The sequence below is a fragment of the Tasmannia lanceolata genome, unplaced genomic scaffold (assembly GCF_043159265.1).
Source record: "Tasmannia lanceolata isolate RefF3 unplaced genomic scaffold, GAP_Taslan_0.1 ptg000018l, whole genome shotgun sequence".
NCBI classification, from domain to species: Eukaryota; Viridiplantae; Streptophyta; class Magnoliopsida; order Canellales; family Winteraceae; genus Tasmannia; species Tasmannia lanceolata.
The window spans coordinates 23,037,138-23,051,396 of record NW_027518695.1 but is presented as its reverse complement, the minus strand read 5'-3'; the positions used below and the strand labels follow the sequence as shown (position 1 = coordinate 23,051,396).

Here is a 14,259-nt window from a genome sequence, read left to right as displayed (position 1 = left end):
TAGGGGTTGTTAGTTTACATGTTGTCCTAGATTTAGGGGGAGCTTTTAGATTACATATCTTTTCTTTTAGTGTCTCTCCCACCCCTTGTTTTTGTTGATGACAATGGGGGAGAGAATTCTAGTATGTTTGATATCTAAATAGGAGAGAAATGCTATGCTTTATTGGAAAATCCCCTGTGGTTGTAATCATAAAAAATGGGGAGATTGTAAGCCCAATGGCTCCCATCTTCACATTCCCATCTTGTTTTGATAATTCCAAACACAACTGATTTTAATCACTAATGTGTTTCTTCTCCATAGTTGTAGATTTATGTATGTGGGGAAACCAAGGATGCTTCGATTAAGGCTTAGAAGCTTAATTGGAGAGAGCATTTGGAATGCCAAAGTCTTAGAATATCCAAAGTCTTGAAGCCTTGAAGTTTAAGAGAAGATTTAAGTATTTTTCAAGTCATTATAGATTGTAATTTCCATAATTTTTTAGGAGAAGTGATGTAGAGCGCACAATCGGAAAAAGCACAAATCAAATCGGATCTATAATTTTTTTTTCGTAGAATTTTGGAGAAGATAGGGTTCTTGATTTTACTTCAAGCGTGGGAACACACGAGATCAGATCAAGTGTGGAATCGTCGGCAATGACCCTTGCATGCAACAAGGGATGAAATGATGGGAGAAATTAAAAAAAAAAGCTACAACTTACAATTCCAATTTCCCAAGAAAAAAAAAGAGATACAAGAGAAAATTTCTCTTCCAAATTTCAAATCATTAAGAGGTGTCTAAAATGAGAGACTATGGGGCTTTATATAATAGCCCATTACAATATGAAATGACTTAACTACCCCTAGTAAGCAAATGACCACTAAACACACATTAAAATAAGAAAAATACAAACACGACAACACATGGCTAATACTAGTGAAACCAAAACAAACCTACTCTAGGGAGATATAGAGGCTGACGTAAAATGTCCAGGGGATGCTCCTGCATCAAACTCCCCTTCTTGAAAAAACTCGTCCTCGAGTTCCCATCACCATCGTAGTGGAAGGACTCTACCGGGGTAAAAAATGTAGATGATCCACTCTCTCAGGGAGAGTAGTAATCCATAGACGTCAGTCCGCCCCATGCATCTCATCAAGAATAGATCATGACAGCAACTATGGCGGTCATGAGGGGAGGTAGTCCATATCAAAACAAGCATGTGCTGAAAGTGGCAGTGGTGTAGTAGTCCACCATGCCAACTAGCTGTAATCTCACCAAATATGTCATCTGTGTCAGGTATAGTGGCTATAGGTAGTACCATCTCAATATGAACAACATCTGCCAAGACTTTATCTATGCATGTGGCAATGGTAATGCCATTTGTAATGTCTATGTGTGTATGCGCCTCATCTGCAACTGTGCTCACCGATCGTGCGGCAAACTCTATCTCGGCAAGCTTTGTCGTAACCTCAATATCATCATCATCGCCTGCCTTACTATCAAGGATAACAAGCTCACCACTAGTATCAACAACAATGCTAGTGTCAAGCTCTCCACAATCAGTGTCTGACTCTAAAATGATGGTGTCAACAACCTCTCCTGACTGGCCATGTAAATCCTCAGTATTTGCCATAACATCTCCCTCCACATCTTGTTCTTTAGCCTCATCATCAGCCTCTAGTGGTGGAGAAGGAGATGTATATGCATGTCGCTCGAGTCTCCGCAACTACATGGCGAGGAAATCAAGATTATCTTTCTGATTATGGCGAGCCTCCTTTTCTCGATGATGTTGGGCCAATAACTTTTCCCATCTGTCCTTTTGGGATCTCTCCTCATCGTGTCGTCGTCGATACTCTGGCGGAGCATAAATCCTCAAAACGTGATCACGGACATGCTCCCATCTGCGGAATGGAGGTTTGCCCAAGTCACGACGCTCTCTTTCTATAAGCATCCACATAGACTCTGCACTTAGTCTGGCAGTCTCTCTAGCACGTCGTAATGTCTCACGATGGTTGAAATCATAGTATCTGTGATACTCATCGAGGGCGTTGACCCAATCCAAGCACCCGGCCTCACAATCACCAATGCCGACACATCCTTAGTACATAGAAGTGAGGCCTATAAAGGTGGATCCATCTGTCGAAAACTGCTAGAGTTGACCAATCATAACCGACTTGTTTTGATGCTCTACTTAAGAATTGCTACTACGAGGAATTGATGTTTTGCTGTAATGAGTTGGGCTGCTACAAGTTACAGTTCAGTGATGAATTAGATTGGGTAGGGTCGGACAATAGTGTTGTAGCTGGAGATGCATATGCAGACAAACGCAACGTTGACATTCCTGTAAATAATCAAACTGCCAATACCAAAAGACAGACAGATAGATAGATATATAGATAGATAAATAGATAGATGGATCTGATCAAGTGAGGTATGACAATTGATTTGCTGAAGCCTTTCAAAATTAGGTGATCAAGCTCAAGTCAAGCCAATGTAAGACTGGTTTTAAGCTCAGGACAGAAATCAGTGATATTCCCTTTGGGATTTAAGAGGGGATTTTCTAAGATGAAGTCTCTTGGCCAACCTTTAGGACAAGTTCAGAGATTTTTTCCAGAAAGGCACTCAACCAAGTATCTTGTCACCAACAAAACTTAACAACTGGGCCAAACTCAGTCACAAATTGCAAAACTAACTGTAACCTTGAATTTCAGCACAAGTAGGACCTGAATTTGAAACAAAACTCACTCATGTAGTTGATGTCAAAGGGGGTGAATAGTCATAACGGAATGTGCATCACGCTTATGTCAAAAGTCCGTTTCTAGCACACAACCATCGACTGGAGTGGATTAATGGGCAGAATTCTGCTCTTCTCTCAAACCAATAGGTATGCTTTGTCTAAAAGCAGCCTGAAAAAACAGAATCCAGGGAATTGAAGATTCCAAATTGAAGCACCTCCTCAACCACCAGTAGTCTTAGTGACTGAGATAAGAAGCTAGGAGGTTGCAGGGTCAATGATTCCCACAATAGCAATAGGCAAACTGTTCCAGAATTCAACTCAAAATGTTCAGAAGCTCTGAGGAAAATTTCGCAAGGATTTTGAAAACCCTAAGAAACAGGCAATTGTATTCGAACCACATGCAATTTCTTGAAGGCCAGAAATGATTCAGCGGAACTGTTTAAGAAATTTTATTAATGCCCTCTGCACATGAGCCAAGGCCAAACTTCCTCACTAACTCTGTTCTGTAATAAATAAGTGGAATACGAACTTCCTCTTGGAGTAATATTCTTTACTGCAAGAATATTACTGAAAAGTCACTCTATTGGAATGTTTTCTGACAAACCGAAACACTGATGATCAGTATCTGCATTCTTTTAGAACTCTCACCTTCAAGGCAGCCAACAACATTCACTGGGCTGAGACAACTTGATCCATATTCATGACCGATCAGGTGATTGATCAAATGGCAGTTACCGAATGCTCAGCTACCCCATTATTATTAAAAAAAAACAAAAACCAAATTCAATCATTTTACCGTTAATCAAGCTGCAACACACACCATATATGTCAGACGATTCAGTGTTCATGAACAAGAGGATGAGGTAGTCAGCTGTGAGGGATATTCCCAAAATATGAAAGCAGGGGAATTGAAACTTTGCAACAAAAAGCAGTAATTATAGCTCCTGTTCTTGGTTCCAAATGCACAAAACTTGCGAAGAGAACAACTCCTTTATAGGTCCAGATTTGTTGTCTTCAAGAAGCCCCTGGATGGGAGTCTCCACTAACATATCCAAACCAAATTTTGCTGAAAGTTAAACAAAGCAAAGTCTCCAAAGAAAGCTGATTAGTCAGAAAAGATTAATATAAGCTAGAGCTGAAGTGATGAATTTCCAATCATCCAGATCGAGCATGCTCTGGCTCAACTGTCCTGTATGTCAAAGCAATATAAAATAAACTTCTGCAATGGAACTAAAATCACATGTATTCAAGGGCAGAGATTAACCCAATGTGGATCAAAATTCCAGCAACATACAGTTGGTCAAAGACAACCAAACAGTAGCTTCACAGATGAGCAATACTCCAAGCAGGTGGCATGCATGCAAAACAAAAATAATTCCTAATGCAGAGTTCTGATATTTCAGTTCCACAAGCACACTTCTAGGAATATTGTGGCATTAAAACTTGAATGAAGAATAAGATGAATACAATGCAGCCTTCACAAAATGCCAGCATCTTCCAAATCCACATAGGATTTAATAAATTTTCAGCCTAATGAACATGCTTTTTTTAAATGAAAATGCTTCACTTCCACTTGTAAAATTAACAATCACCACAAGAGCTGCAATATCATCAAATTAAAGCCTTTGGAATGAAATCAAATGTCAATGGTACTTTCATCATTCAAAGGATGCAAAACGAGTAGCATTAGTTCAGCTATGGTGAGGTTTTTTTACATTGTTAGTAACTCAGCCTCAAATCCTCACTCTCTCACAAGTGTTTTAACAAACAATAGGTAGGCAGAATTTTATACTTCCATTCCAAGACATCACCAATGAAGATTGAAAGCATATGCAAGCATTTGACACTAAAATCCCTTGAATTAGACTCCATCAAGACCAACTATGATTGAGAATAGTTGTGTGAGGAGTTCCAAATGAATTGCATGCATGGTTCAAATCAAGCTTACCCCTTTTTTTGCCAACCAAAATCCAGAGATAACCATGGTCACTCTGAGGAAGAGAACATCTAAGGTTTCTTGCATAAGAAAGGGACTGGCTAATTGAGTTAGGTTAAGTGGCACGGTTCAGAAAATTATAACAGAGAATCAAAACCACTAAACAACCGTAGAACAACCATGATCCGATCTTCTATAGAGAAATTTATATCTCCGAAGTGCTATCAGAAATTTTATAAGTGATAAAAGAAACTCAGAGACAGAGATCCGATCGAGGAGATGAGAGGAATTCCTTGAATTTTAGATCAGATATGTTGCTACCTTTAAACAACATGAACAGCCGCACCTCAGATCCGTACATTTCTTGCTGTTTTTGCCCGAGGATTGCAGAAATTAGGAAATTGCTACAAGAAAGCTCTGATACCAAATTGATGTAGAGCGTACAGTCGGAAGAAGCACAAATCAAATCGGATCTATAATTTTTTTTTCTTTGAATTTTGGAGAAGACAGGGTTCTTGATCTTACTTCAAGCGTGGGGACACACGAGATCGGTTTAAGCGCGGAATCGTCGGCAACAACCCTTGCATGCAACAAGGGATGAAACAAAAAGGGATTTTGTTTTTCTTTCTTCAAAGATCATCGTAACTTAGCAAGTGTACATGGAGTCGCGGAGCACCCTCCACCAAGAGAGTGCCGGAGACGTAGAGCTTTCTTCCGATGTAATTGGCTTGATCTCCAAGGTTAAAAGGGTTGAATCGTGAAAGCCATCAAGAAGTTTTGGTGGAGTGGAGTAGGCCTCGTGGGTTTGAGGACCGAACCACTATAAATCTGGTGCACTCTCTTCTCTCTCTATTATGCATTTAGTTTTATCTTTATTCTTGTGGTTTACAATTTTGTTTTGCCTTTGTTTTAACTCCGCATTTTTTGGAAAAGTTTTTAAAACCAATTCCTTCAACCCCCCCCCCTCTCTCTCTCTCTCTCTCTCTCTCTCTCTCTCTCTCTCTCTCGGGTTGCCATACCAGCCTTCGTTGTTTCTCAAATGCAAATTGGAACAAAAGACCTAGCTGATTTCTTTGATATTACAGGCATTAAGACACTTGAGAAACCGATGTAATAAGGCTGAGTTTTATTCTGTAATTGTATTCAATATATATAACTAGGAAACCATAATGCAAAACTAAATTACATATTCAACTCCAGAGATAAGTCTGCAAGTAAAAAAATATTTCACATAGTCAATCAGCACACTTTTTGCCCATTTAGGTGGTATACGCCATAGACAAGTTGGCCAAGCTATATATTAATGTAATTGCGAGGCTACATGGGATTCAAGTTACTATCATTTCAGATAGGAATCCTCGGTTTACGTTGAGATTTTGTAAAAGATTTTAAGCATTCATAGGTACAAGACTAAAGTAAACCATTGTATTCTGAAAATGATGGGCAATTTGTGTGGGTAATCCAGACTTGGGACGATATTCTTTGAGCTTGTGTTGTAGACTTAAATTGAGCTGGGATGAACCCTTTCCATTAGTGGAATTTGCCTACAACTAGGATGAAGTAGGCATCGACAGAAAAGCTACGCTGATTACCGAAGGTGGAGTTTGGTATTTCAAGTCGGAGACCATGTTTTTGTTAAAATATCTCCTTCAAAAAGCATTATGCGATTTGGGAAGAGAGGAAAATTAAGTCATGGGTATGTTGGATAATTTAAGGTCTTGGAAATAATGGGTGAAGTGACTTATCGTGTTGCTTTACCTCCTACTCTATTTGTTACGCATAATTTCTTCCACATATCTAGGCTTCAAAAGTATGAGCTTAATCCTTCTCATGTGCTCGACTATGAACTAATTCTAATTTGTGATGATTTTACCTACATTGAACAATCCATTAAAACTCTTGACTGGAAGGATCAAGTGGTGAGAAGAAAAAAATATTCCTTTAGTTAAGGTCATATGGTAATACCACTCCATGGAAGAAGAAACTTTGAAGAGAGAGGAGGATATCAGGGAGAAATATTTTCATTTACTTTGGATAAGTACGCAAATTTAGAGGACTAAATTCTTTTAAGGGTGAAGGATGTGAAGTCGAGAATCTATCTCTGGAAGTGCATGTGCCTATCATGTATGTTAAGGATGTTTAGGCTTGGATGTGTACCTGTGTGTAGGGTTAAGTGTATATATCCTAGCAAAAATCAAATTGTGTGCATATTGTAAGAGAAATTTAAACTGACTAAAACTAAGTCATTGCATTATAAGAAAGAGTAATTAGCAAGGAATCCAAACTTGGAAAATACTTTGAATTAGAGAAGGTAAAGACTTGTTTCTGGCCTTTTGGGCCTTGCATATGTATTGGCCTACTTGCTTTGGAGCTGAATACCTAACGCATAGAGTATTTGTGTCCCGTCTTCTATTGTAAATTTTATAAAATAAGATGGTGTTTTAGTCAGTTTTTGAAGATTACATTAGTTTCACCTAATTAAGAGAATAAATGCAAATTTTGTTGTAAATCTCTTATTTCTTAAAAGCTATAGAAACCCTAAACCTAGAGGAGGAAAACCTAGATCGAGGAAGAGGGAAATGTGAGGAAGATCGGTTGCTGAAAATCCAAGAGTAAGGTAAGAACATGTTCTAATTCCATGACATGTTATTTCCATCAATATTGAGAATAATAGGATGTTTTTAGAGCAGGAAAGTTAAGGTTTTTCTTTTGATCCCGTTGTCTGGCATGATTATCGCAAACCTATTGATCTCGTTGCGATCCTCTCATCATGAGCTTTCCAACGAGACTGGTCTCACCCGATTCCGATTGAGACGAGGAAATTATGGCCTTCAAAGTACGGGAAGAGGGGAAAATATAATGATAAGACAGAATTCAAAATCGTCGATTCGATCTATCGAACCAGTGGCCACTCGACCACACAGGGCTTCGGTCAAATGAACACTGGTTCTACCGACCGAAGCTAGCTCTTAGTTTATTTTTTTAATTTTTGGGATTTCTCAGTTTGGTTGACCGAACTAGGGGTAGGTTGACCGAACCTGAGGATCTATCCGGGAGTGTTTTTGGGTTTGTCTAAGTGCTACAAACACATTCCTTAGCCTTTAAGTCAACTATTTAACCCTCTTAAGTGTACCTTAATGATGAGAACCCTTGTTTGATTGGATTTTGATTTCTGATATTCCAGGGATTGGAAAAGAGCTCTTCTGAAGATTCGAAGTGTCAAGACAAGGAGAAAGGATTGTCGGTAAGTAGTTGTACATCTCATCTAGTGGTTTTATCTAGCGGTTTCCCATGTATTTTCTATAGCAAATATTTGGAATGAATGATACATATCGCTATTGATTTCGAATTGGTTTTACCTTTCTTCTCATTGTTCACGTGAAATTATTTACAACACATTCTTCATAGTATTCTTGTTACTACCAGTGGATTTCATGTCTCTTGGTATTTTAAATCATTACGAGTCAAGCATGCACATGACATTGAAATGTATGATTAGACTTGCCAATATTTTCTGATCATTATTTACTGACTCTTAGATTGAAAGTGTATTGCACATTTCCATGTTTTTTTGGTGGTTCATGGTCGGACTACAAAGTTATCCTTTCAGTGAGTGTCAATACGCTGACACATGATCATGTTTAGTGATCATATGATAGTGATATTGACCTATTAGTGAAGTGTGCTCGTCACAAAGTGGTGACCTAGTGAAGTGGTCTTGTCACAAAGGTAGTGTGGCTGTAATTCCAATGAATGTAGATTCCAAATGTTAAACTGAACTCTTTTCTTAAAGTGTGCATTGTTTATGGAACCAAAACTAATGCCTTAATTGTTTATCTTGGTTATCAAAACGTGCATGGTTTCTAAGTGCAATTAAAATTTTCATATTTATCAATTACAGAGAACCTTGTGTATCTGTAAACGGAATTTATTCAATGATTTATGCTTCGATTGTTTTGTTTTATTGTAGCATGCCTGTCTTGGCTAGATAAGGTTTATAATTTCTTAGTTGAACATTGGCGTACCCTATGTAAATGTTTTTAGATGAACTGGATGCTTAGGATCGCCAAGAATGGCGATTGTGTTTAGGAGATTGTTTCGATAACCAGGAGAATAAGAGTGATTGATAACCTTTTTACTTTCTTAGATGTGGGTTTTAATTTATTTAATTCTTTTGTTATGGAAGTTGTGATCAAAATCGAGACATTGGGTGTTTGTGGCTCCACCCATAGGCACACGGTTCTTTCCAAATCCTCGCTTTCACACTTTCGGGTTGGAGGCACGATAGAAGAGTGGTATGAGAGTGCCGAGGTTAGAATTAGAGACTGTTAGGAAGTTTTTTTTCTCACTTTTGGAACCAATATGACATTTGTCGAGGCTTAGTGCAACTGTTCTTAGTGACCCCTAGGACGATTAGAATGGCTAGTATAACCTGTATTATGCATTAATAATAATGATAATTTTAATAATTAAATCTTTCTATAGTACCTATGGGAATCTTACTATGATGTCTGTGATTGATGGATTAGGTGAAAGATGCAACAAAGAGGTTATAAGAGCATTAATGACAATGTCAGCTATGCTGATCGAGTGCTGCCCCAACAGGCTCAGGCACAGGATGTGCCTCAAGGCCCTACCGCATGCCCTTGTATTCTAGAGGTCGGTGTCCAGTACCCTACAATCGGCCAGCATACCCATAAGGATCCTAGAGTAGAGCAATCAGGTCCTCCTAACATGGGCAATATGATGCCAATGCTGATAGCGGTGGTGGCCCAATAGCAGTAGCCGCAGATGCAGAACCAACGGAGATAGCATGGTTAAAGAAAATAAATCTGCCACCATTTGAGAAGGCCTCAAACTCACTGGGGGCGAAAAAGCGTCTGGAAGAGATGAGGAAGATCTTTAGTATCCTATAGAGTTCAAATGAGGAAACACTGGATTATGCAACGTATATATTGTAAGGAGAAGCACACAACTGGTGGAAGAATGAACAAAGGATCTATGAGAAAGACACTGAAACATATACTTGGGAGAAATTTGTATGATCCTTTAATGAAAATTTCTTTCCAAAGAGTGACCTATCAGATGGATAATAAATTTACAAGACTTCAGCAGCGAGGAATGACAATGACTCAGTACATGGTGGAGTTCATCAGCCTTGCTGGGTTTGCCCAAGAAAAGGTGGCCGGCGAGACCTCTCGCTCAGGGAGATTTTAGGAGGGCCTGAGATCAAGTATTAAACTGGTGGTGGTACCATTCGAGCTAAGCACACTTGGAGTAATGTTGCATTTTCTGTCGATTTTTAGAAAATCAGGTCCACTTTTCGTTACTTTGTATTTAAAGAAATATGCCTCTAGATTACTATTTTTATCCCTTTGAGTGGGGGGTACAACTTGGTTTGGGTTGGGTTGAGCATTTTGCTAAAAAATGAATTCGAATCAACCAATTTTATGGTGAAAGCTCAACCCGAATTCCCGAAAATCGACCCAAGTTGCACCCCTACCTTTTATTGTACTATTTAAATACTCATTAGGAATCATTGCAATCCTAGGCCTAAGATTATTGAGGCACTTTATTAGAGAAACCATTTCCTTCCAACTTTGACACCGATTTTCTTACATGATTAGTCAAATCGTACTCCTTCGCCAATACCAAAGGGTTTTCTCAAGTATGCCGCCAAGGGACTTCTTACAAATGGTGATTTCATGAGTAGCTCCCCTTCCCATGGTTTTAATGTCATGAGTGGGTTCAAAAGCGATTATTCGTAAGCTAGTAACAAAGACCAAGCTTAGCTTGCAAGGAATATTAGTGCAGGTGATGCGGACGGAAATGATCAAGAATGTGCGGTGTGAAACAAGTCTCATATTGTCAACTTCTATTTTCGTCATCTTATTTGTAGCCTAATTTTCAGGCATCAAATCTTATCCTTATGGATTGATTTTGGCATCATTAGAAAGATTTTTCGATTACCTATCTAACGAGCCCAAGATCACTCGATTTGGGCGAGATTTGAAGAAGTTATGATTAAGGCATGATACAGACTAATTACAGGATTTCTATTTTAAAATTTCTTTCCTTGTAAATATATATAATCAAAGCATTGTAAGAGACTTTCTTGAATTATTGAATGAAACTTTGCCTACAGGCTTTTGATTTCTCTGATAACTTTTGAGTATTTTCCAGTTTCGCTATGAGAAACTCAACCTCAATGGGAACAAAGTAATCTCATCCCCTTCGATGGTGATCAAAATATTCTATTTCCTATGAAGGTGATCAAAGGGCCCCATTTTCTACTTTATTTTATCTTTTTCCTCCAATGCTGCAGAACGAAGAACCTCCGGGTTTCGGACTTCATCAACAAGGACCTCCTAAACTAGTAATATTTGTCTAAGGATTGTGCATGCTTTCTACATAGCACAAATAGTTCTAAATTCGGCTATAAATTTCAATTATATAAATGAGTTTTCTAGCGATAATTGCAATAAGCACCTCAATGGAAGTAAGCCCCTTTAAAATTCCGGAACGGTTTATCTCGTTGAGGGAGCCAATCCATGATATGACTCGAATCATTTGCGATGAAACCATTACCATTTGCATTTTGTGACTGCAGATGTACCTATTCACCAAAAGGGAAGGAAAAAAACAATTAGAGCTTGTTTTAATTGGGTGATGAAACCATTACCATTTGCATTTTGTGACTGCAGATGTACCTATTCACCAAAAGGGAAGGAAAAAAACAATTAGAGCTTGTTTTAATTGGGTAGTTGCTGAATACAGTTTTACATGAACAACAACGAAGCATCACCTTATTTTCTAAAGTTCTGATGTTATAATTGAGTACTATCTGCCTTCAGCATCGCAACAATTATAGGTTCAACCAGACTACCATCAAATAACTTCCTGTTTCTTGGAGACCAGTTATAAGATACTTTTCTTTTTCTAATACATTCAGTGTGTGGACACAATCCAATTGGAAATTTCATGAAAGAAATAATTTTTTTGTAAAAGGAAACAACAACGCATATAGATTTTACCTTGCACATACAGTGATGTTATCTAAAGAGGACCTCCTTCAAAAGTCCTAGAAATAAAAGAACAATAAGGTCCTGTTTGGATTACAGGAATTTTTGGAAAAAGTTCGGAAAGGAAAATATTTCAAAAATTTTGGACATTTTTAACACATGCGAAAAAACATAACTTGAACCAACCCTATTCATTTTTTACAGAGAGTGACCTTCAATTTATAATAGGGACATGATACCAGTGCGGCCATGTTTTAATAATTGTACAAACTCAGCTTGTCTTTTGGCAGAGGTTTTTGGGACCTGTAATAACCTTTGACAGCTCATTAAATAATAAATGACAAGATAAGTTAGTTTAACTATTAGAACATGTTGTGTTGATATCATTTCCCTTTATAATAATAACCCTCTAAATTATCCCAAAATCATATCGTTTTCCTCTATATCGTGGAAAGAAAAAATTTCTCTAGAGTTTTTTTCCCTAGAAATGTTTTCCTTGCAATCCAAACAAGCTCTAAGGTGAGTCCTTGATCTCTTAAACGGGAGAAGGACTTTACAAATTAGGGGTTTTCTTGATAGATAAATGGATAGTGATTTTTACTTTAATCGTTTTTCTACATCCTTCAATTGACATGGAGACCGATTGATTTCTTTCATTAGATCCTGCAATCAAGGAATGATGATTCTCAATGAAATGCTATGTTGGACAAAAGAACATTTCTCCACAAGAAGTTAAACTTATTTTGGTGAAAATACCTCCACTTGGGAATGGACATTTCTTGGGCCGTTGTTACTACCATCATGAAAGAATAAAAATAATCAGAAAAGGTTACAGAAGAAACCCAAAACCTAGTGCTAGAAAAAAAATAAAAATCAAAGCATGAGGACCTGGTCAACTAAGAAACTAGATCACTCTCGCACTTCAAGTTTAGCAAGATCCTTTGAGAAACTGTGAAAATTAAAAGGAAACCCTTTATCCCAATCCCAAACACAACTCAGTAGAATAATTTAATTGAAGGGGTGTTTTTGTTTACCTCTTTATCATGCAACCTTTGAAATTGCTAGGTCCAAACAAAAGCAGAAAAGGAACTTGCAGATCAAACACATGTCAAAAGTAAATATGAAGGCTTGGAGTATTCATGAAGACCTTTTGGATCTAAAAGAATAAAAAAGATGATCCATGGAGACAGTGAAGACTTGAAGAGATGAAGTCATTGAAGATCTCTATTATTTGGGTTAGGTCTTATAATAAAAGGGGAAAGTGATTGTGAGCGGCCTCTCATATGAGCTTATATGAGGTGACTGCTAAAAACATGGTGGGCCCACATTTTTGGGATGATCCGAACCGGTCATTTGATAGCCCTTGACATAGATAGCGGGTGCCCAAAAAATCAGCTCCATAAGATCATCCCAACCCTTCGTACTGTGGAGGTGAAAGAGGGGAAAATGGGCGAATACTTCGCCCATTTTCCCCTCTTTCACCTCCACAGTACAAAGGGTTGGGATGATCCTATGGAGCTGATTTTTTGAGCAACCCTTATCTACGTCAGGGCCTATCAAATGACCAGTTCGGATCACCCCAAAAATGTGGGCCCACTATGTTTTTAGCGGTCACCTCATATAAGCTTATATGAGGGGCCGCTCACAATCACTTTCCCCCTTATAAAAACTTAGTTATTTTGAAACTCTTGTTTTAAAATAATTTTTCTAAATACTTTAAAGCTATCTAACAAGTGCTTGTGAAAAGGAAAGGGTTAAGATATTACCAATATATTCACAAGATGAAAGAGAGTGAGAGAGTAGAAAGCACACTAAATGAACACCAAGATTTATAGTGGTTCGGTCTACTCAAAAGACCTACTCCACTCTTCTTGAGGTCGTACTCAAGGATTTCCACTATCTGAAGACCACACAATGCCCGGCTTCGAGGCTCCTTACAAATACCGAGTCTTTAAACTCATCGACTCTTTAAACTCACCAAAAGGGTCACAACCCTTCCTTTACAATGGTAGAAAGAAAGTAAATGCTGTCAAGCCTCTTAGATAGACAAGTACAAAGATGATAGCACAATGATTACTCTTGTCACACTCAAGGTATTAACCCTAAAGAATCTCTCTTGGAAGATTAAAAGTAATAGCACACTAGAGAGGAATAAATGAAGGTGAATCTCACAATCAATGACAAGATTAGTGTAGGTGAGAGTTCAATGCTTTGAAATGGTTGCTAGAATTTTTTTTAAGAAAACAAGAGTTATGAATCAGGTTTCCAAAAGTTGTTTATATATCAAGAGAAACAAAAACCCTAATTTTGGCTTTTAAACGCATCGCGGACGAATGCCCGGACGTCCGCCAAATATAGCCGTTTTGAATTCTAGACGCGCGGGCCAAAGTCCGTTCACGGATGTCCTCAATATCACGGACGACCGCTGTTTTCTCAGTTGTTTTTGCTAACCCTTTTAGGGTGCAGACGGACATCCGCAAATATCCCGGATGACCGCAATTCTCTCAGTTATTTTTGTCAAAAACTTCAGGTTCAGACGGACGTCCGCCAATATCCCGAACGTCTGTATTTTTCTCAGTTATCCAGTT

At 38.2% G+C, this 14,259-nt stretch overlaps 2 long non-coding RNA genes across 3 annotated transcripts; one reads left to right on the top strand and one right to left on the bottom strand.

Annotated features, from left to right (window-relative positions):
• Positions 1–7,122: 7,122 nt before the first annotated feature.
• On the top strand, positions 7,123–10,808 carry LOC143850949 (uncharacterized). Of its 2 annotated transcripts, XR_013236127.1 has the most exons (4): positions 7,123–7,266; positions 7,834–7,893; positions 9,179–9,963; positions 10,277–10,808. It is a non-coding gene; the product is annotated as an uncharacterized LOC143850949 (long non-coding RNA). The 2 variants fall into 2 exon arrangements; XR_013236126.1 differs by lacking the exon at positions 10,277–10,808 and having other exon boundaries at positions 7,124–7,266; positions 9,179–9,985.
• LOC143850950 (uncharacterized) lies at positions 10,758–12,887 on the bottom strand. Its single transcript, XR_013236128.1, has 5 exons — positions 12,706–12,887; positions 12,560–12,620; positions 12,428–12,464; positions 11,455–12,334; positions 10,758–11,265 (listed from the first exon to the last, which is right to left on the bottom strand). It is a non-coding gene; the product is annotated as an uncharacterized LOC143850950 (long non-coding RNA).
• Between the last annotated feature and the right edge of the window lie 1,372 nt (positions 12,888–14,259).